Genomic DNA, 24903 nt, shown 5'->3' on the forward strand with positions numbered 1-24903 from the left:
GGCATATAAAAAGAAGGATTTTTCAATTTGGAGAACCCGGTCCATCATCAATAGCTGAATCAATTGAAATAGTGAAACCCGATGTTGAAAAATTTATTAAAAAGACATTAAAAGAAATGAAAACTTTAAAGTTTTATATGGGAGTGAAAATGAATATGAAAAGACAAGATGAAGAACATACTCCTTATATGAGAACAGGTCTTCATTTTATAACATCATTTCAAGGTTTTTTGAATAGTGGGGTTTATGAAGAACTATCAAGACAAGAGGAGGATGTTGATAATACAGTGGTAGGAAGTGGATTCAATATTAAAAAAATCATCTTTTTAGATATACACATTCTAAAATCAAACCCTCTTAAAGCTTCTTCTTTTATTGAATTACCAAAAGAAATAAAACTAAAGAAGGCAGTTGTTAATATTAAGAACAATGATAATAAATGTTTTCTCTGGTCTGTTCTTGCTCACTTTCATCCACCAAAATGTAATTCAGAAAGAGGAAAACAATATATGAAATATGAGAATACCTTGGACATTAAAGATTTTAAATTCCCAATGCCACTAACAGATATTCCTAAATTTGAGAAAAAGAATAATCTTTCTATTAATGTATATGGATTAACGGATACAAATAAAGTTCAAATATTAAAAATTTCAAACAACTATAAAAATGAAGAAACACACATCGATCTTTTATATTTTAGTGTTGGAAAGAATTCACATTACACATACATCAATAATTTATCAAGATTAATCTCTTCTCAGGTATTCAGAACAGCAAACAAAATATATCCTTGTAAGCGATGTCTTAATTCATTTCATACAAAAGAACGATTAGAACAACATTCAAAATTTTGTAGTAATCATAAATCAGCTGTAATTACAATGCCTAAACCTGGTGAAAAGATTTCTTTTGAAGATTATAATAAATCTATCATGCACCCATTTGTGATATACGCTGATTTTGAATGTATCCTTAAAAAGATAAATACTGCTTCTCCTAATCCAAAAGAACCATATACAAATAAATATCAAAAACATATTCCTTGTGGTTTCTGTTATTATATCAAATCATCTGTTGGAGAAAAGTATAACAAACTTGAACATTATCGTGGAAAAAATGCTTCACAAGAGTTTGTAAAACGATTAGAAAAGGATTGTAGAAGACTCACTAAATTAATGAAAGAAACAAATGAACCGATGAAATTAACCAAAGAAGAAAAATTAGAATTTAGAATGAACAATATCTGTCATATTTGTGAGGGGGAAATTAAGGAGTCTAAAGTTAGAGACCATTGTCATCTTACTGGTAAATATAGAGGTCCCGCTCATTCCTGTTGTAATCTTAATTATAAATTACCTTCTTTTATTCCAGTCTTTCTTCACAACAGCGCCAACTATGATACACATCTATTTATAAATGAACTTTCAAAAACACCAGGGAATATTTCTGCCATAACAAACACAAATCAAAAGTATATTTCATTTTCAAAAATGATATTCACAAAACCTTTAACTCGTATTAGGTTTCTAGATTCTTCCAAGTTTATGGGAACACCACTAGCCTACCTCGCATCAAATCTAAGCTCCACGGACTCTTTTCCAAATCTTAATTCATTCTTTCCAAAAGAGGAAATTCTCACTAAAGAGGAAATTCAGATTAAAGAGAGAATTCAAAGTAAAGAGGAAACTCTAATTAATGAAGAAATTCTAACTGAAGATGAAATTCTAATTATAAAGAAAATTCGAACAATGAATGAAATTCTAACTAAAGAGGAAATTCAGATTAAAGATGAAATTCTGATGAAAGAAGGAATTCTTACGAGAGAGGAAATTCAAACAAGGAATGAAATTCAAAGTAAAGAGAAAATTCTTACAAGTAAGGGAATTTATCCTTATGATTATATGGATTCATTTATGAGATTTAAAGAAACACAACTTCCTTCAAAAGAAAGTTTCTATAATAACCTTTATGAAGAAAAGATAAGTGATAAGGAATATAAACACGCACAAGAAATATGGAAAATATTTAAGATAAAGAACCTTGGAGAATATCATGATTTATATCTAAAAACAGATGTTTTATTGTTAGCTGATGTGTTTGAGGCTTTTAGAACACTCTGTCATAATAAAAATTGTTATGGATTAGATCCTGCCCACTATTTCACAGCTCCTGGTTTAGCTTGGAGTGCAGTGTTGAAAATGACAAAACAAGATATAGATTTAATCAGTGATGTTGATATGCTTTTGATGATTGAGAATTCCAAGAGAGGTGGAATATCAAAAGTATGTTCAAAAAGAAATGCTAAAGCAAATAATAAATATCTTCCAAATTATGATAGTGAAAAAGATAGTAATTATTTGATGTATTTTGATGCTAATAATTTGTATGGATGGGCAATGTCTCAATCTCTGCCTTATGGTAAATTAGAGTGGGTGGAAGAAAAGGATTATGAAAAGGCTTTGATGAATATTGTTATTTCTTCTCAAGAGGAATTGAATGACGAAGAAGAAGGTTATTATTTTGAAGTTGATTTGAGGTACCCGAGTGTTCTTCATAATAAGCATAAAGACCTTCCTTTTGCATGTGAGAAAGAAACCCCAAAGAAAGAATGGTTCAGTGATTATCATAAAAGTTTTAATATTAAAAGCAAATCAACAGAAAAGTTATTAACAACATTCTATGATAAAGAGGGATATGTTTTACATCAGAGAAGCTTAAAACAGTTTTTGAGAGAAGGATTGAGAGTAGCTAAAATTCATAGAGTTTTAAAATTTAAACAAAGTCCTTGGGTGAAAAAGTATATTCAATTCAATACAGATATGAGAGCAAATACAAAAGTAAAATTTGAAGGGGACTTTTATAAATTAATGAATAATGCTGTATTTGGAAAGACTATGGAAAATGTTAGAAACAGGCAAAACATTAGATTCGCAACATCTTGGAAAGAAGCTTCGAGATTGATAAATAAACCAAGTTTTGAGAGAGAAGAGGTTTTTTCAGAGAACTTTTCTGCAATTCATATGAAAAAGGAAAGTATTGTAATGGATAAACCAATTTATATTGGAACAGCAGTTCTTGATTTATCAAAGATATTGATGTATGATTATTTGTATAATGACTTAAAGAAAGAGTATGGTGAAAATGTTTCATTGTTGTATATGGACACTGATAGTTTTATCCTAGATATAAAAACTGATGATGTTTATGAAGATATGAAGAAAAATATTGGAGTATATGATACAAGTAATTTCAGCAAGAAGAGTGAGTTATTTTCCAAAAAGAATGAAAAGGTTATTGGTAAGTTTAAGGATGAGTTGGGTGGAAAAGTAATGAGTGAGTTTATTGGATTGAGAGCAAAGGCATATGCTTATAAGTATGGTGAACAGATTGATGAGGTTAAAGGGAATAAAGAAATATGTAATAAAGAAATCAATAACTTTTAGAAATTATTATAATTGTTTGATGAATAAGAAAGAATAATATAGGAAAATGAATACAATAAGAAGTTATAAACATAACATATATAGTGAAGAAGTAAATAAAAAGGCATTAGGAGCCTTTGATGATAAGAGATTTATTTTAGATAATGGAATAGATTGTGTTCCATATGGATATTGTATGATAGAGTGTATAAAATAGATTGCGTTTTAACGATGGGAAGATGGGTTAGGGTTTTTTAAGGGCTACCGCCGCGTTTTTTCGCAATATATAAATGGTTAAACCAAGTATTAATCAAACTAAAGAGTGGAGAAAATCTCAGTCTTGGTATATAAATGGAAAACATAATGAATGTGAAAAATATCAAATAAGTCTTATTGAAAAAATAACTAAAACAAAGGTAAATAAAACAAATAAGCGAATCAATTTAAAAACTAGTAAGTTAGAGGATGTAAAGAAAAAAATGAATAATCTTGAATGGACTGAAAACTTTGATGGTTATCAATTGAACAATGAAAAAACAATTTACTATAATCTCAAAATGATATGTGGCTCAGGAGGTGGCCAGATGAGAGCATTAAGAGAAGTTTATCATTTCGTAATGGCACAAAAGGAGTATCTTAAAAAATATAAAGATTCAAATGTTTTGTTTATCAATATTTTAGATGGGGATTATTGTGCAAAGAAAATTAAACTATTGAAGGAATTTGAGAATGAACAAATCTTTATAGGTTCAATGAGTGAGCTGTTCAACCCCCCAGGTGTTCAATTCAATGAGGTTCAACCTCCAGGTTAAAAGGGGAGACAAATAAATATACCTTGGGATAAAAAGGGGGTTTATTTTTAGGGGAAAAAAAAGGGAATCGCTGAAAATCCCCCATTCATTTACATGGGGAAAAGTGAGCCAGAACCAGTATTCTTTCCCTACTGGTATGAATGTCACGTATGACTATTGATTGGCCACATTTGGTCCATATTTAAACATTTGATTCATTTAAACATTCGGTAATTGCATTAATCACTTGTCTGGATTCAAACCAGTGTCACCAGTCTCCTTGCTGTCTTAAAATGCATTTTACGCAAGCCTACATGGCTTCTGTCCTTTCCATAAATAAACTTGCAGCATGCAACTGTTATGAATTCCAGCTCTTGAAACCTCAAAGCTGTTTACGAATATGTGCCAGCTTTGCCTCGCAGCCCGCTTACAACCGTGGGAGAGTTATTGGATTGCCAAACTTCCCTTAGGGTGTAGGGAGGGGGGGGAGCCCACTTGCACCTTTGTTTCTTGCTTTGCCTTGCTTTTCTCTGCCTCGGAATAGGTTTTATATATTAAAGTCTTGTAGTGTGACCTTTAGTGTGGTACTGGGTCTGACTGCTGTGGTTGGTCCCTGTGCCACCTCTGCTTGCAAGTTCTGTTCTGCTTCAATAAACCGCATATTCGAGAACCCTCACTTGACTCACCTCAATTCTTGGCCGGGATTGGTGAGGGTCTTCATCACACTGAGGATATTTGAATGACATTATCACTGTAAAACGTCCCATTTGTTTCAATCTTTTTTGAGGAGAAACCCAATAACTCTCGAAATGAATTATCAATTGTGAAATCAACCTTGTAGTTATTTTTAACTTTAGTCGTTGATTTTGAAGTATGTTTTTGAATGTTTATAACAATATTTTTTGGTTCATCACCCTGTTCTTTCATAAGGCGAGCAATTTCGGAAGATATTTGAGAAATCTCATATGCTCTGGGTGAAACCATTTTCGTTTTGGATCCACTTCCCGGATTATAACTAAACTTGTCATTTTTCTCGGTGATATTAAATATGGTATAATAAGTTTCCATGGACAATAAAGATGCCTCATATTCTTTTGTTGCATCAAGTTGTCGTAGTTATGGGAATGAAGATGTGTGGTCACTTGTTGTGAAATTAAAACGAAAGATTGTGCTTCTCACCTTATTTAATATGAGATAAAATGTCTTTGTATTGATGTTTTTTTAACTATTTTCATGTTCATCAACTGGTCTAAAATGTCTGATGCTTCATTAAAACAATTGTTATTTCCAGCCTTCTTACCACCTTACAACAATAACAGTCTATTGACTAATTGTGATGGGTCATTTGGAAGAAAACTAACACCTGAACCAAGGATACGTAAAGCCTGAATAATGTGTTTCTCTTCTCATTCTTCCTACTTTTACCAGAAAGATGAACCCTATAATTAAGAGAGTCCAGCAGATTAATATGTACTCCATCATTATTTTTCATGTCCAATGGTTTATCAAAATACTTTGATTCATCGCTCACAGTTGAACCTTGTCTTCCATCTTTTGTGAGAAGAAACATTAATCTGAGGGTTAATTTATCAGGGGGTTGAGCAGAACTAAAGAACCTTAATAAATCATGAAATATCAACACCTTTTGTTGAACAAGATGGAATCTTGCTGGTTGTTCTGTTGGAATGAGTCCTGCTTTGGTTTTTGAATCCGCTGAATGTTCATTGTTTTGAAAAGCCTTCACAATATAATCAGGGGGTTGATTAATCTCTTCCAGTTGTTGAAATAATCCTTCAAATCATCATATTCTAATTCTCCTATCTGCTCGAATTCTTCCTCCGTCATTTGACTGAAATCTTTTAACATTTGAAGTTGTTTCGGAGTATATTCCATTATGTGAACTGTGGAAGCATCTATAATTTTTCTTGGAAAGGTTTTAAAAGTGGTATAAAAAATTTCTCTTGTTTTCTTTCAAATGCTTCTTCATCCGTTAGTTTCTGTCTGCGTTTCTTCTTTATGTCTTCCTGTTGGTTTACAACTTTTGAAACCGACTCTTGATGTTCCTTAAATCTTCTTGCTCTTTCTTTCGCATCCATTTCTTTATTGGAAAATATCATTTAATGAATTGTAAAGATCAACAGCGAAATTTTCCTTTTCTTCATCATTAAAGTAGATGTGTTCAAATAAATCGTTTTCTTTAAATATTTCATCAAATTCTTCATTAACATTTATACGAGTTGTAATTTCTTCTGCACTAATACGTGTATCTCTGCTTTTCTTTCGTTTGCGTTGAGTTTCTTCATCAACATCAAAACTGAATGATAAAATCTTCACCCCATTACCACTCAGATGTTTAATAATTTGTCTCATTCCTTCTGGATTAGTTTCTAACATCCCAAGACCACCAGATTTTAATTTCTTTATCTCACTCTTGCAATGTGAATATTTTGATGTACCAAGAGAAGCCTCCTCAAATATTTGGTCTTCATTCCTCAATCGCACATATTCCTCAACTGAAATATAGTAATAATCTTCACCTTCTACTTCTCCAGTTCTTATTGCTCTCGTTGTTGTTGATGCAATGCGTATCACGGGGTGTTTTTAAAGTAAATTTAATACATTGTCATTTGTACTATTAAAGAATCTTGATTTATGAAAGTTTTTTTTCCGGAAGCAGATTTACCCACAAGATTTATAAAAATAGTTGTCATTTATACATGTAATTGTTTATAAAATAAAAAATATATCCCTCAATATCTCATCTTGTTTCACAACAATATATATTTTTTTCAGTCGTGTGCTTCATACAATCCCCAAATTCCTTTTTATTCCATAATGTAGAACAATTTTCTCTCCAAAAATTGTTTATATCTATTGAATTTAACTTGAATAAAATAGAAATATTAGCATTGTTTCTTATGGAACGACGAGGGAGTTGAAAGTATGATTGACTAAGATAAATACAATTACAAGAAGAATGTCTCCCTCTTGTGTAGTAGCTGTCCATTACCGTTTGGTTTCTCTCATTAACACAATCATCAAAGATAACAACGTTCTTTTTTGATTTATGCAAATCTTGTGGAGAAGGTATATCATCCGTATTATCACTAAAAATACAAGTTATTGGTTTTGATTTCTTTTTATATCTCTGTGTATCACAAAATAGTTGTAATATATCTTCAATGTTGCAATCATTTTGTTTATTTTGAAGTAAAAATAAACCTATTATATCTTCTTTTTGAAGACCAGTTTTAAAACCTTGTGAGAGTAATTGATACTCAGGTTGAAAACTCAAGTTTGTGAAAATTATTAAATTATCATAATCTAAAAAGTTGGGAGGAAGGAGCATCTTTTAAAAATGCAGGTTTTTCCACATCCGCTTGAATCAACTATGAGACATCTTAATGAATTTGGAAGATTTTTATGGTTGTTAAATTTTATCTTATTTTCCCAAATGGGTAAAAAACTCATTCATTGAAATATTTGGAAAACAGGTTATTTAATTTATTATTGGCTTTTTTACAAACTCTTTATTTTATCCGAAGTTTGGGTTTAATTTCAAGATAATCCATTATTTTATTTCTACAATATCTTGTGTTGATATTTCCCTGAAAATGACAATCGTGAATAATGTATAACAAGAATCCTTTGAACATTTCTCAAATACATTCAGATTCTTCCATTGTAAGGAAAGGTGTGTTATCACCCTCGTACTTTACATTCATTTCTCGAATCAATCTTGTAAAGTCATTCAATTTTGGTGTAAATCTTAAATAATTATATTCGTTTTTATATTTTTTTATTATCATTAATTAGAAGATAATCACAGAACAAGCCGGTAGGCGACATGGGTGGTCGCGACATAATTGCATACTAGTCATACAGTTTTTGACGGATCGGGCTGAAAATGTTTGACAAAGAGGTTGATTTAGAGTGCGCATAAAAGCGTGGAAGCCCATTTTTGATTTTCGAAAAAAATTAATATTTTCGGATTTTTCTAAAATTTCAAAGTCCCGTTGCTCGGCAACGGTGGTGTCCAGAGCAACGGTGGTGGAAAGCATAGAACTAGATCCTGGTATGAACCAACCTGTCAGGTTTCATCAAAATCGGTTGACTCCTCTGGCCTCCTGAGCTGTCCATTACATACAAACAAACAAAAATATGGCGGTAAATAGACACCCTATTTTTGAAGGACTACCATTTGAAAAATAAAACCTAAATCAAAAATCGGCTCGAGTTAAATTTTCGAAATATCTCGAAGTGTTTAATTCCGAAGTCTCTTTTCTCCACATTCAAAGCTGTAGGACAAGTATTGAAAATACCGTTTGGGTTCTTAAAACATGGTTTTTTGGCCGCTGCATAGCAATGGGTGGTTGCTTCACAACGGAACTCAAATGCGCACACTCCCAGCCCATATGGCACCTGTTCGCAAAGTTTCATCGAAATCGGTTTGCTGGTTTGTGCTGTGGAGCCTCGCGTTGCAGACACACACACATACACACACACACACACACACACACACACACACACACACACACACACACACACACACACACACACACACACACACACACACACACACACACACACGCGCCGCGAAAACCCGACAATACGGGTACTCTCGCGACCACCCAATATACATTGTTTATGGGCTTTTGACTGTGTTTAATCGCACTCTATCACATGCAGGACAATTCTCAAATTTGTCATATGGAGAATCATGGTATTCAAGAGGCTCAAAATCTAGTAAACTATTCATATTTTTAAAGTAAAACTTTCCTGAAACTAAAATTCATCTTTGGTACTTTCACAATCATCTATAAAACTACTTTCACAACTGCCATTTGAACACAAACTCTCAGTATCATAACTGTCATTTGAACACAAACTCTCGGTATCATAACTGTCATCACTCATAATCTTCAAAATCTTCAGTTGAATAATGACTCGTATTTAATTCATTGAAAAAACATAACCATCTATATCTAGATACTTTTTTTCATTAACAGATTCAACTACTCCATTTTTTATATGAAGGTAATTTAAAAATGATCCTGCACTACTATTGAATGAAATGTCATTTCACCTGATACATTAACATCCTTTATTTCATCAGGATTTATATCTTTATGGTTGTTGAAAAAAAATACTAATTTCTCCTTGCATATTACAGATGGTCTTATCTTTTCTTTCTAAAGTTTCATCCATGAGGTTTTTATTTTTTAGATCCTCGTGGAGGATCTCTGTCTTCCTCACGTTGTTGTTCTTGTGGACTTTTTTTGTTTCAGAGCCTACAGTTTTCATCGAAACTTCCTGAAACTTGGCGTATATATGTAAAAATACCCCGCGCAGACAGTAACCATCTCCGATTTTGAAAATTCCTGCGAGAAAAAAAGTTATGTCGTCAAAATATCTCCGCTAATGGAAATCGCCTAAAAATTATCTCCGAAACTAGGCAAGCTTTTTGAATTCTGTTAGCGGGAATCGAACAGGGCATTAGCAGAGATGAATGGGATGGCCATTACACTAACTCGGGCCTACTCTTGCCAACTACTTCGGTGCCTGGGGTGCCCTCTATTCAGTTTGCAAATTTGCTAAGCTATGCTCCCAGCTGGTCCATAGTCTCCTGCACCCTGCAAAAGGTCTTGTGCCTTCGTTCAACACCAACAGCAAAACAACATCCTTTTGGATAATTTAACTAACCTGCAAACTAATACTACACTAATCCCAGGTTCCCTTTGGTGGGATTCACTCCCCCCCCCCCCCAATCATTCATTCGCACCATGCATTCCACATTCACTCCATTCACACTCAGGCCCTCTGACCCACACTCATTCATCATGTTTCTTTCTCTTTTTGTTTTTTCTCACACAAACACTGACACTCTTCGAACTACGTCTCTCGAACTACTCGTGCTCCCCGTCTTCCCTTATTGAAATGCACGTTCCATTGAACTCTATCGCTCGGCTACATCCCCACGACACGTTCCATGTCTGTCCATGTCTTTAATCCATTCCAAATTCGAACCTAAATTCCCCCTAACCGATGTTCCCAGGCCCCATGGAGGACTGCTCATGCCCCCATGAGGCTGGTCCATCTAACGCTGAACCCTTCCCCCAACTAATGCTCCTTTGGCCCGGGCGAGTATGTTCGCCACATCCTGGCCAGGCTTTGTCCACTCGTGGCAAGGCTCAGAGAGCCTTGCATCTCCATGGCGGTGGTCGACAGCGCACTCGCCACTTCAGTTTGGCTGATACATGAGGGCGAAACGTCGCCCCGTTTATCGCATGAAATGCTCGCTTTCTGGCTATCTCCCATATGAACCACCGTGCTTTCCACACCTGCCCTTCATGTGGCAAGATCCCCGCTGAAGTCACTCTCATACGGCCTGCCGCACGAGCTTCGCCATGCACACGGGCCCACCGGTGACGTAGGCGGTTCAATTCATGCCACGTTTCTTGTGAGCAGCACTCACGCCGCTCAGCACGTCAGGCACCGTGTACGGGCTCACATGGGGATATATTTTTCCAAATTCACTCGATTCCTTCGTTTGTCTCCATTGTAGCCATCCGCATTCTGGTAATGTACCTGGCGTAGATCGTATTCAACGCTGGATCCCCTGAATCCATTAACATATCGAGCAATCGTCTGCGCTTCGGTAATGTAACCAACAGAGATCGTTCAACGCCGGCTCCCCTAAAACCATGAATAAACCGTACAATGATCCACGCTTCGGCGGCTCACAAAACACGGACCCTAACTCACGCGCCGAGTCATGCGGAGCCGTTGCGGTTTCCGAAATAACTTTATCCCACTCAGGAGGCTTGCCCCTCCGGTCCACTACACTACCCACTACTCTCGTCTGAGTCGATCCGTGTCCCACTGTTTCGTGTGCGCTCATCCATGCTATGTTACATGCACTCCACTCATGTTCTGACACAATCATACAAGGGGCTGTCGTTACCCCAAGAGATCCCGGGGCTTCTATCCCCCCCCCCCATCCAGTAACAAATCATTCGTGTAATTCATCCTCCCCTCATGTTTCGTGGGTTAATGGGATGAATTGTGTTGCGTGGGTCTCACAGTTTGGTCGAATAAATATGTGCTTAATCTGCATTTTGACCTCCACTCAAATCCTTTCTTTTTAGCCAAACTACACAAGCATGCAAGCACACAGACCATTCAACGGATAATTATTAAATGAGCACAGCTCCGTGCCTCCCATACTTCAGATCGTCCTCCTCATTGCACTCAAGACAACCTTCCGTGGGAATTTCCGTGTATTTTCATTTGAAATTTACGCGCCAATTCCCAACCGACTCTTTACCTTACTCCGCACTTCGTTCACCAAATTTCACCACTTTGACCACAAATATCTCCCGCACACGGGAAAAATACTTCTGTACACCCTCGTATCTCTGCATCGGAACAATTCACAACTCTGTTTCGGGCATCGCATGGCATCCACCATTGTTCTTGGTGCCACAGATGCTCAACCACGCTACAGACGCTATATAGCTCCACCGCATCTCACCGGGAATGTCCCAAGTAAGCGTCAGGAATTGTTACAACCCTCATCCAGTCATCAGGCCACAGCAAGACCGTAAGCAATGAGGAGGAGTCGTGGGAAGGACAATCCGGGAGTTTGGTTCGGGTCCTGGGTGTGCATTTTAGCTCGTGAATTTGCCCGTAGGTGGCAGAGAACGTGCGCTACCATCCTCCACACAGACTGCATTCTGCACACGTTCGGGGCTGAGGTGCCAGCTCGAGGTGTATGCTCACCATGTTAAGTCAGGAGCTCCAATCCATGCCGAAGCTGGTGTGCATATAAGCTGATTTCAAGTTCAGGAGCCTGGTGGGCCATGGCTCAGGCCACTGTGGCCCAATGGAGGAGCAGGATTTGTGCCAGGGTGCATTGCTTTCCCATCCACACCCCACCCTTCGCCTGGGGATTATAAAACGGGGTAGCGTGGAGCCGTCAAGAGCGTGAGCCTGCGAGCTTTTTCTTTGACTGCCGTCCTTTTAGAGCTTCTTTGAGGGAGAGTCTGCAGCAGACTCCATGCCATCCTGTTGTTGTATCGTAAAATACTCCAAGAATGAGGAATTCAATATTCTCCAACGGTTTATTCAAACGAACATGGGAACATAACAAGCTCTTTCACTGCACATCTCCTGACCTCTCAACGCCAACTCCTCTGCTCATCGCCCCCTCCAACATCCAGTTTTGTGCAACACCACAGGTGTCGACGTGCTACCACCCCGCGAAACCAGACGGGCTCACCACTGGGCACAGACGGCGAACCAGTGTGGAACGCACGTTGCCACAAGTTCTGGCGGATTAATATGGAGGAGATAATGCGCCATATCACGAGGTGGGAACGCTCAGGTGGAGTGTCCCACAGAGGTACACACTTACACGAAAAGCCCTTTACATGGTTAGGTTTGGGATCTTCATTCTGACACATCTATTCTCCTCTGTCTCTTTTTCACCTCTCAATCCCGTCGACTGTGGCCGCACAAAGAACATGTTACTGATTCGCAATCCCGTTTTCCTTGAGCACGATACCACACCCATCATGTCCCACACCGCACCTCCCACAGTCCCATTCCAACACCAAGACACCAGTATCTTTCCAACTTGCCCTCCCAAGCATCCTGGCCCGCGTTGGTCAGCCGACTGCACCAGGTATATAGAGGGCGCTCATCCTCAACGAGGTGTGTGTGTGTGTGTGTGTGTGTGTGTGTGTGTGTGTGTGTGTGTGTGTGTGTGTGTGTGTGTGTGTGTGTGTGTGTGTGTGTGTGTGTGTGTGTGTGTGTGTGTGTGTGTGTGTGTGTGTGAGAGAAGGTGCCTCTCTTTGATAAAGTAAGAATGTTGAAGATAGTCGGGATAATTTTGCTCTGTGTCCTCTTTTGTAAGTTATTGCCCTTTTGCCACACCCCACAAATTCCGAGCTGTCCCCTGCTGACCATAAAATAAATCCCTATTCTCTGTGCCACATACTTTTCCTCGCTTGGTTGTAAATAACAACATAGTTGAGAAATGTTCCCACCTCATTTTAGTGTTTTCTTTAATTGGTCCAACACGGCCCGCACCTGAGTTTAGCCGGGACGTTGTTCTCCAGCGATCCATTTCTTAGCCGGTATGTGCTTGGCAGTTCCGCTCGGCTGTACCTGATCTGGTGAGGTGATCTGATTAGAGCAAATGCGCACCGAGGGCTTCAGGTCAGGACAGGTATGAGAGCATGCACCAGAGCAGTGCGTCGCTGCATCCACTTTCCTCCCGTACTCCAGGAGTTTCCGTCTGGCCATCCCCCTGGCAGATGCCTGGCCCATCCCCATCTCCTTGAGATGCTGATCAACCTGCTGTGCCCACGAGGCACGTAGTCATCCCATTGACCTCCTCCACTCACGAGGCTCCCTCGCTGAGAGAATCTTGTCAGCACAATCAGCATCAGAAAAATGAGCCACATGTCCATACAGATGCAACTGATGCTCACGGACTATGCAGGTAACAAATCTCATTTGAGTCTTTCTCAGCAACCACTCATTGGACATAAAGTCCAACCAGTGATAGCTCAGGATTCTCTGAAGAGACCTGGAACCAAAGGAATTAAGTCTCCATCTCAGATCACTTGTCAGAGTCCAAATCTCACATCCATAGAGCAAGACTGGAAGTACCAAGGACGTGAAGAAACAGTCTTTCGTCCTCCCGCGCAGGTACTGGCAGCACCACACCCCATGATCCAGTGAATCCATGAGTCCCAAGGCCTGACCCAGATGTCTGTTGACCTCTGGCTCACATCCAGCAAAGACTTGAATATCACTGCCAAGGTCTGAATCTCTCCGTGACCTCAACATCCTCGCCACAAACAGGCACAAGACGCGATAGCAGCACCAAAACGTCATTGAAAGCCTGGATCTTAGTTTTGACCGAGGAAACCGGTAATCCAAGTGGGTCTGACTCCTCATTCAGCACCTCGAGGGCCCACAAACGGATATCTCTAGTCTCCGCAAAGATGAACCCTATCGAAAATTATCCGAGCAAAGACCCTGCCGGGCACGAAGAGCAGCATCACCCCTCGGTAGTTGTAGTTTTGGCGATCACCCTTCCCTGACGAGAGAGGGACACAAGGCCCCTCTTCCAGTCAGTTGGGATGATGCCTTTGTTCCAGGCAGAGCACAGAACAACATGCAATGACATGAGTACAGCATTGCCACCAGCCTTGAGAAGTTATGCATGGATGCCACAGATCACAGGAGCTTTACCCCATTTCAACTGGTTCACCACAGCCTGGGTTTCCACAAACGAAGGTGGACCACAGGTGATTGGAGAGTCAGCAATAGGGATAATAATACCCCTGACATCCAACTCGACAACTGGTGGATCAGCCTGATGCAGCCGCTCAAAGTAGCCGGCCCCGCGGGCATTCACTTCGGACTCCTCTGTCAAGAGCCTGCTTCCCTCTGCTCCAACTGCAGTACAATCAGGGACCAGCTTTGAGGAATGCAAATGCGCAAACTCCTCTGTAAGCAGAACGAGAATCACTTGACCACATGTCAGGTATGGGAGCATGCGCCAGAGCAGCACGTCGCTGCGTCCACTTTCCGCCGGTACTCCAGGGTCCTCCGTCTGGCCATCCCCGAGGCAGATGCCTGGCCCATCCCCATCTCCTTGAGATGCCGATCAACCTGCTGCAACAATGAGGCATGTGGTTGGCCCGTTTTCCTCCTCCACTCAGGAGACTCCCTTGCTGAGAGAATCTGGTGAGCACGATCAGCATCAGGAAAATGAGCCACATGTCCAAACAGCCTCAGCTGACGCTCACGGACTATGCAGGTAACAAATCTCATGTGAGTCTCTCTCAGCAACCGCTCATTGGACACAAAGTCTGACCAGCGAAAGCCAAGGATTCTCTGAAGAGACATGGTACCAAAGTAATTTTAGTCTCTGTCTCAGATCCTTGGTCAGAGTCCAAGTCTCCCATCAATAGAGCAAGACTGGAAGCACCAAGGACCTGAAAACTTGGACTTTCATCCTCCTGCACAAGACCAGCAGCTGCATGCCCCATTATCTAGGGAATCCATAACTCCCCAGGCCTGACCCAGACGTCTATTGACCTCTGACTCACAGCCAGCAGAGACATGAATATCACTGCCAAGGTAAGTGAATCTCTCCACGACCTCAACATGCTCACCACAAACAGGCACAGACAGGACAGTAGCATCCAAGATGTCATTGAAAGCCTGGATCTTAGTTTTTGACCCAGGAAACCCATAATCCCAGCGGCTCCGACTCCTCATTCAGCACCTCGAGGGCCCCCAAAAGGATATCTAAAGTCTCCGTAAGGATAACTGCATCATCTGCGACATCAAGGTCAGAGAATCTGACATTGCCAAACGATGCACCACAGCTTGATCTCTCCGACATCCTCCCGAGAATCCAGTCCATACAAGTGCTGAAAAGTGTGGGGGGCAGTGCACACCCCTGATGAACTCCAGTAACAACTGGAAATAAGTCAGAGATGGTACCACCACATCTCACAGCACTCTCAGTACCAGAGTAGAGTTCAGACATCAGATTGATCAGTTTTGGTGGCACCCCACGAAGCCCAATAATCCTCCAGAGGGCATCCCGATTCACTTAATCGAACGCTTCATGGAGATCAACATAGGCTGCAAGCAGCCCCTGCCGAAACTCTCATCTGCGTTCTGTGAGGACCCGAAGAGCAAGGACACGGTCAATCGTTGACCTCTTTGGTGTAAAGCCTGACTGCTCTAGATGCTGGTGCTCAAGCAGATGGTGGCGAACCCTATCAAGAATTATCCGAGCAAAGACCTTGCCCGGCACTGAGAGCAGCGTCACCCCTCAGTAGTTGTTGCAGTCTTGGCGATCACCCTTCCCTTTACAGAGAGGGACAACAAGGCCCCTCTTCCAATCAGTTGGGATGATGCCTGTGTTCCAGGCAGAGCACAGAACTGCATGCAACGACACGAGTGCAGCATTTCCACCAGCCTTGAGCAGTTCAGCATGGATGCCACAGATTCCTGGAGCTTTATCCCATTTCAACCGGTTCACCGTGGCCAGCCTGTGTTTCCACAAGCGAAGGTGGACCACAATTGATTGGAGGGGAAGCAACAGGGATTGTAACACCCCTGACGTCCAACTCGACAGCTGGTGGATCAGCCTGGTACAACTGCTCAAAATAACCGGCACAGCGGGCATTCACTTCAGACTCCTCTGTCAAGAGCCTACCACCCTCTGCTCTAACTGCAGGACACAGAGGAATGGGCTTGGATGAATGCAATGCACGAATTCACCTGGAAGCAGGACGAGAATCACTTGACCACAAGTGAGGCTCTACCCTCTCTCAGATTCCTTGCACATAGGCCTCCTTGTCCACCGTTAATGCACATACAGTTTTACACCTCAGCTCCGTGAACAGCTCAGCTCTGCCATTCAGCCTGGCCCTGCGACTCTGGTCAATGGTATCCAGTGTCCTATGAGAGAGAAAATTCTTCTTTGCCCTTCGTTGAATTCCAAGACATCCACCAGCAACATCAAGGACGGTGGTCTTGAAGGCACTCCACAACTCTTCAGGACATCTCAAAGCACCCAGACCCCCCAAAACTCCACTCAGCTTGTTCGCAAACTCCTCAGCTACCCTGTCGTCCTTGAGCTTGCCAACATTCAGCCTCGGCTAGGATGGTACCATTCTCCTGGATTGAAGGTGCAACTTCAGAGTTGCCACAACAAGCCGGTGGTCAGTATTGAGGAACTGAGCACTCTGGAAGACCGAGCAATTCTGGGTCATCCTCCAGTGACCATCAATGAGGACATGATCAATCTCCTTTGCCACACCGCCAGCGTTGGAATACCAAGTCCAGCAATGGGCGTGTGTGCTGAATCCTGAACCGGCCACCCTCAGTCCATGACTTCTTGCAATGTCAAGGAACTTAGTGCCATTCAGGTTCATAGTTCTTGACCCATGGGGACCAACGCATGTCTCATAACCATCCCTATCAGTTCCAGTCGATGCATTGAAATCCCCCAAGTCTAGAAGTGTATCTCATCTGGGGCACTGATCAACCACCAACTCGAGCGTGGCGTGGAATGCATCCTTCACGGTGAGATCACTCGCCTTCGTCAGAGCATAAACAGAGACCAGGGAAATGACACCGAAGTAGTGACAATCCTGACTCTTATAATACGCTCGTTAACCGGTGTAACCTCAATTATCATTGGGGTCAGCTTATTGGACACAGCTCCAGCAACTCTTTGAGTATGGTAACCATCAGAGCGACCAGATCAATAGTAGATGTAACCACCCACCATGGCCTCGCCGCAATCAGGTCTCCGAAACTCAGAGAGTGCTGCAATACCGATGTCCAAACACTTGAGCTCAGATGATAACAGAGACAGGTGATCATCCTCTCTTCTGGAGAGGACATTCCAGGCACCCACCCGAAGGGACCACCTCAGGTTAACCCAAGGAGACCGCTGTCTGGTGGATGACACCTCAGCACTTCTTCGACACACACTCTCCCGCAATCTGACATGGGAATGTTACCCCATGGTTTCCCTCCTATCATCAACGATTGGGAGTCGCGAAGGCTTTGCCCCAATCCCGTCATCTGGTGAGTTGTCCTGTGAAGGGAAGTTGCCAGGAGGTACTCCCATGGAGTGGGTTTTCACATTTCTTTGCGTTTTTTGTGTTTTGCGGAATGAAGGGTTTTACGGTGGCCGGAATGCAAATCCTGCCACTAACCTCTGAATAAGAAGGAACACAACTCGAGGAGGACGTCCGCAGACACAGTTGTGCACGAGATATGGATGGCCATTGCCTCACAAGGAGCTCCTCCGCCCTTTGACAGGTTTTGTTTTTAAATCCTGCTGGGTGTCCATATCGAAACACCCTCCTTACCAAAAACACGTGGTGGGCGAGACGGTTTTGTCGCCGACAACCGACCATGGATCAGGGTAGTACAGGTTTCCATGATACCTGTGGCAATTCACAGATCTAATCTGGCCTGACCTGACCTGACGACCTGACCTGCAGCAAGTTCCTTCCTTAATGTCACCCCTTTCTCTTGATGCAATGCTGTCCTTTACCCAGATTGCTACTCCTCCTTCTCTTCTCTCCTTCCTATCAAACTGATACAACTTGGAGCCTTCTTATCCTGTCCTACAGTTACTCTCCTCCTTTAACCATGTCTCACTCACTGCAACTATATCATACTCCTCGCGATCTACTTTGGCTTCAAGCTCTTCCATCTTATTATTTAAACTTCCGGCATTGGGATAGAATATATTTAACTTTTCCCTTCCTGAAATTCGATTTTCCTGCCTGGCCTTACTTTTTACAATGACTTCATCTGTTCCTTCCTTAATCCCTTCTCCACCCTCCACTGACCTAAAAAAAAGGCTGAATTCCTTCCTCAATGATTCCCACTGCTTCTGAAATGGAAAACCTTTTTCCTGACACCATTCTTCCAGCCATCGATTGACGTCTTTTGCTCTGTTCATAACTTTATATTGTTTCCTAATCTTGGGAGAATCCTAGAAAACATGACCTCACAACCCTTTACTTTCAGCCGTTTACCCAATATCCTGTATCGATGATTCAAAACCTCTGAGTAAACTTTCCCGATATCATTGGCACCAAGGTGACCACAACCAACTTCTTCCTGCAATGATGCGACACAACATCGTTTCCATTCCTTCAATGTCCCGACCTCCTGGTCCGACAAAACTACACAGAATTCTATATCTACAATCCTTCCTGCAGAATGAAGAATCTACATATTTATTAATCTCATCACTCACAAAAACTGTCTCCCATACCTCATGTCTACCAATTTATATTTCGGCACGGACACCACTGCCTGCACCCGCTGCACCTCCACCACTGCCTGCACCCGCTGCACCTCCACCACTGCCTGCACAAGCTGCACCTCCACCACTGCCTGCACCAGCTGCACCAACGCCACTGCCGGCACTTGGTGCACCTCCACCACTGCCTGCATCCGCTGCATCTCTGCCACTGCTTGCACCAGGTGCACTTTTTTATTTATTTTTTTTTTTTTTTTTTGTATACCTTGGTCGAGGCTCGTATGAGAGCTAACACACAACTCACAGCAAGGAGGCATGAGACAAGAGGGGCGGGAGTGGAAGGGACAAAACAGTGGGGAACAGATACATTAGGTGAACTGTGGAAGGGAGAGGGATGGGGATGGGACGGGGAACATGGCGAAGAGAAGATGGACATTTCAGGGACTTTCAGGAAGGAAAGTAGGAGAAATGAAGGAAGTGGGCTTGGGTGGATTATCGGGGGTAGAAAAGATCGAGGATTTGGATGGGGGAAGATAAGAGGTGGTGGTGAACAGCTGTTTTGAAAGCCTGGAGGGAAGAATGGGAAAGAATAGAGTGAGGAAGTTTATTCCAAAGGCGGGAAAAAAGAGGAATGAAAGAGTGAAGATGAGCAGTGATTCGTGATTTTGGTAGTTTTACCAGAAGGGGGTTGTTGGCGGACCTTGAACGCCCTGTGGAAATGTGGTGGGGACAAATCGCAGAGAGAGCAGGGGGGGCAAGGATGGAGAGGAGTCGGTAGAAGACAGAAAGACCACCGACCAACCTGCGGTGATTGAGTGAGAGGCCCAAAGACTCAGCTTCATTGCGGGAGATGCCGATGATCTTAAATGCCCTGGTTTCGACAGCGTGAAGCCGAGAAAGGTGGGAGGCAGGAGCACCAGCCCAGAGGGGAGAGCAGTACTCCATCAGGCTACCGATAAAAGCTTTGTAAGTGGTCAGGAGCTCAAGAGGGCCGAGGAAGGACTTAGCACGACGGAGGATTCCCAGTCGGCGACTGGCTTTTGAGGCGAGGTTGGAAATGTGACTTTCCCAGGAAAGGTCATGGCAGATAGTGAGACCTAGAAGCTTGAAAGAAAAGACTTCTTCCAGAGGATTGTTGAGAAAGTGGATGGGGGGGGTTTTGTAAACGGTCCTTTCGAAGAGACATAGTGAGAGTGTGAGATTTGTCTGGATTGAAAGACATGTTCCACGTGTTGGACCAGTTTGTGATTTTATCCAGATCTGCAGTGAGTGAAGAAGCTGCTGCTTGCCGGTCTGAGGGATGACAGATGGTACGGCAGAGGGTGGAGTCGTCGGCAAAGAGAAATAGAGGATTTTCCAGAGAGTCCGAGAGATCATTGATGAAAACCAGAAAAAGAACAGGGCCCAGAACGCTACCTTGAGGAACTCCAGCCTGCACAGGAAGAGAGGGATGAAAGAACTCCATTTAGGGCCACACGTTGACTGCGACAGGAGAGGAAGTCTGCGAGCCATGAGTGGAGATGGCCTTGAATACCATGGGAAGAGAGTTTGGTGAGTTGGGCAGGGTGCCAGACTGTGTCAAAAGCACGTGATATGTCCAGGGATACGGCTCGGATTTCCTGTCTGGCATTGAGGACCTCCATCCATTGATGGGAGAGCAGAAGCAGCATATCCAGGGTAGAGTGACCTGGTCTGAAACCAAATTGATGATTGGAAATCAAGCCATTGGAGAAGAGGAAGGATTTCACATCTGAGGCGATGATGGATTCCATCACCTTGCTGATGATTGGGAGAAGGCTGATTGGTCTGTAGATATAGGGATCTGTTTTTGCACCTTTTTTTATGCAGGGCAGTGATGTTAGCAGATTTCCAAGCAGATGGCAGATGACCTTGGGCAAATGAGAGGGTGAATAGAACAGAGAGAGGGTGAGCAAGAGCAGAAGAGCAGGCTTTGAGGACACGTGGGCTGATGCCGTCTGGACCGGTTGCAGAATCTGACTCGAGGTTTGAAAGCAAGCTCTCCACCTTGTCAGGAGAAAAGGATACAGAGTCCAGGGACAGTTGGGTGCGACTGGGTAAAGTGGGTAGAGATAGTGATGGGTTTAGGACACAAGATTTAGCTGCAAACACCGAGTTTAGACATTCAGCTTTATCACGTGTGGAATCAGCAGTGCGGCCATTTGAGGTAAGGGAGGGGATGGAGGGGGAACATACACCAGAAACAGATTTGATTAAACGCCACCAGGATTTTGAGGAGGGAGAGAGGTTTGAGAGTTCAGACTTGAGATGAGAAAGATGTTGTTTTCTGGCTCTCCTGAGGGTAGATACACACTTGTTCCGAGCTTTGTGGAAAGAACTGAAATTGCCCTCAGTTGGGTTTGCTTTCCATGAGGCAAAGGCAAGTTGTTTCAGGACAACTGCCTCGCCACAAGCTTCAGTAAACCAAGGGCGGGAGGAAGGGTAAGACAACTGAACACGAGAGGGGATAAATCTGTGCATGAGGGAGAGCAAGTTTCTTTGAAAGAATTCCCAGGATGAGTTGATGTTTGAGAAAGTAGTGATAGGAGACCAGTCTGTAAGTTTGATGGCTGCTCGGAGACCCTGCCAGTCGGCTTGAGTGAAATGCCAGACTCGACGGCGGTGAGGTGGTTCTCTGATAACAGCCAGAGAGATGTCCACTTTGACAAGGACGTGGTCAGAAGAACCAATTGGAGCGAAGGAAGAGCAGCAGATATTGTCAGGGAAATTTGTCAAAATCAGATCCAGAAGAGATGGAGTACCATTGATTGAGATCCGGGTCGGGAAGTTGACCGATTGAGTCAGTCCCAATGAGTCGCAGAAAGCTTTTGCTGAGGTGCCATGGCAGGTGAGAGAGGTACCCACACCTAGCCAACTGGCGTGATGACAATTGAAGTCACCACATAAGAGGAAGAGAGAGTTTGGATGAGAAGATAGAAGATGGTCCATGTTTTCGGATAGTGAGGTGTAGATGGAGTCATCACTGTTCGGTGGACGGTACAGTACACATATAAACATGAGGTGGGAGTGGAGGGGAAGCCGAAGCCAGAGGTATTCCTGGGGGTGTGGGGGAGTGAGAGCAGTGCATGGAGAGTGAGGAATAGAGTCTTTGATGAAGAGAGCAACACCTCCACCAGGATGAGGCTCAGGTCTGTCATACCGTAAGAGGGAGTAGCCAGGGAGAGATACTTGGGAGTCAGACACGTCTTGGGAGAGGAAAGTTTCTGTTAGGCAGATAATGTCTGGTTTGTCAGTGGCAACCTGTATGGAAAGATCTGAAAGGTTTGAGCGAAGGCCCCGGATATTTGAGGTCCACACTTTTAATGAAGAGGAAGGGGAGGAGGCTTTGGGTGCAGGAGGTGGAGGGGGAGGGGGAGGGTTGGACAAGGGACGAGGGGGGCAGGTAAGGAGGGTTGCTGAAGGAGTGTGGGGTATTGCAGAACAGCGAGGGGAGGGGGCCGAATGAGCAGGACAAAAGGCTCTGTGGTGCTGGGCGAGAGGGGGGTAAAGAGAGGGGGAAGAAGGCAGTTGAGGATTTGAGGATTTGAGGAAGTGGAGTGAAGAGATGGAGGTGAGAGGGCAGTGGAGGGAGGCAGGTTGGTGGATGAGAGGGGGAGCAACATTGAGAAGGAAGAGTGAGGGGGATGAAAGGTGGGAGAAAGGTGAGGGCGGATTTTTGAGAGAGGTGAGAGGGAAGCTTGGAGGGAGAAGAGTGGGATGGTTGCTTTGAGAGTGAGAGTGAGGGGTGAGGGGGGTGAGTTGGCACTGAATTTGGAAAAAAAGAATGGTTGATGGAAAGCGAGCATCCATGGCAAACTGTGGTTTTTAAAAGTTTTAGGTCAGAGATGCGATTTAACACAATTCTTGAAGGGTGCAATGAAGGCGAATTCAGAGCATGGAGAGAAGAAGTGCTGTAATAGTTGGATTTTTTAGGCAAGGAATGAAGGAGAGCTCGAAATGAGAGCAGTCTGTTAAAATAGCAGAAGAGTAGTGCATTGTGAAACAGTAAAGAGTACCACATGTGTGAGAGAGGAAGATGAAGCATTATAAGATCGTTTTTGTTGTTACAAATAATGTATGAGAGAGTTTAACAGATTAGGTCATGGAAGTGTAAAAAAAAAAAAAATCGAGGAAGAAGAAGAAGCAGAATCGGGAGAAGGTGAGCGTGTTGTTGTTGTTGGGTATATATATATATATATATATATATATATATATATATATATATATATATATATATATATATATTTTGTTGTTGTTGTTAATATTAATATATGAGAGAGTTCAACAGATTAGGTCATGGAAGTGTAAAAAAAAAAAAAAAAAAAAATCGAGGAAGAAGACGAGGAGGAAGTTAAGAGGAAGAAGAAGAAGCAGAATCGGGAGAAGGTGAGCGTGTTGTTGTTTTCGGGTTTTTTATTTTTTTATTTTTATTTTTTATTTTTTTTTATTTATTTTTTTTTTTTGAGATAAGAAAGAGATTAGTTGGGAGAATGGGGGATGTTTGGAAAGTGGGGAGGATCAAAATTGAAGGTAATGGGGAGGATAGAAAATGAAGGTAATGGGGAGAAGAAAAACAAAAAAAAAAAAAAAAAAAACGATCGAACACCGAGTGGAACCGGTAGGCCTCAAGCCTACGCCTAGGCCTCAAGCACAGGTAAGAACGTCGACTGTGGTGAATTGAGGTGAATTGAGGGACATGACGCGGGATCACATGTTGTGCGTCTCGCGTATAAGGGGAGGTCTCCGCGGCACGGAGTGATTGTCCCCGGGGCATTGCCATTTACATTGACTGTTCACTTGATACTCGTTGACTGAAGGTGCTCATTGACTGGTGAGAATGGAGATTATATCGAACTCCGTGCTTACGCGGATGTAGTCTGCAATGATTAATCGCACATGTATACGTTACTGCTTATGTACTCCTAGCTGAACCTGTATTCCCCGGTGTGCCCACAGAAGCGGCTCCAATCAAATGGAATAAAGCCTAAACTCTGAAGGTTCTTCTCTCGCTCTCATTTCAATTTATTCCATTTGGTTCCATTCCATTTCTCGGCTCTCTCAACCAACGATGGACAAGATCTACAAACCAGAGAGGTTCGACGCAGACCCAAACGCGACTGACGCAGAAATGAAATGGTCGCATTGGTTCTGTTCCTTCTCACACTATCTGACCATCATCGAGGAGGGAGCTGACAAATTTGCCGCTCTCGTGAATCATGTCTCGCCCAGCATGTACAGGCTCTTCTCGGAGTGCGACACTTACGAAGCAGCGATTGACGTGCTGCAAGCGCTCTACGTGAAGCCCAAGAACGAGGTATACATACGACATCTTCTCAACACACGCAAGCAAGCAGCCGGGGAGACAATCGATCAGTTCCTGCAAGCTCTGAATCTGCTGGGAAAAGACGGCAGCTTCCGGGCCGTAAGCGCCGAGGAACACCGAAAGGAAGCCACACGGGAGGCATTCATCCAAGGACTCAGATCAGCCCACATACGGCAACGCTTACTAGAGAAAGCGCAACCCACTCTTGACAAGGTAGTCGATCAGGCACGAGCGATGGATACGGCTCAGCAGCAATCTGAGTCATTTGGGACACCGATGCTGCTAATGAACGCTGCTACGATGGGAACCCAAGGAACCCCACTGGCACAGACACAGCCAGACATAGGGGATGGAGAAACACCCGAGGAGCCGGATACCCAGGCCACGTCAAACTCCTCAGCAACTGCTCCGGTTGGTAAATGCTTCTTTTGTGGGTACAAAAGGCACCCTCGACAAAAATGTCCCGCCAGAGATGCCACATGCATGAATTGCGACAAGAAAGGGCATTATGCCAGG

At 42.8% G+C, this 24903-nt stretch overlaps 1 protein-coding gene across 1 annotated transcript in view; it reads left to right on the top strand.

The window, feature by feature from the left end:
* The window catches only part of LOC147029121 (uncharacterized), a 96325-nt gene extending 71723 nt beyond the window's left edge, over window positions 1-24602 (top strand). The window contains exon 8 of the transcript XR_015056778.1: window positions 24021-24602. The gene's annotated coding sequence lies outside the window, so the exon portion shown is untranslated. The remainder of the gene's footprint in view (window positions 1-24020) is intronic.
* The last annotated feature ends 301 nt before the right edge of the window (window positions 24603-24903 follow it).

Source organism: Eptatretus burgeri, chromosome 4 (genome assembly GCF_056783735.1).
Source record: "Eptatretus burgeri isolate ZD-2024b chromosome 4, Ebu_testis_v1, whole genome shotgun sequence".
NCBI classification, from domain to species: Eukaryota; Metazoa; Chordata; class Myxini; order Myxiniformes; family Myxinidae; genus Eptatretus; species Eptatretus burgeri.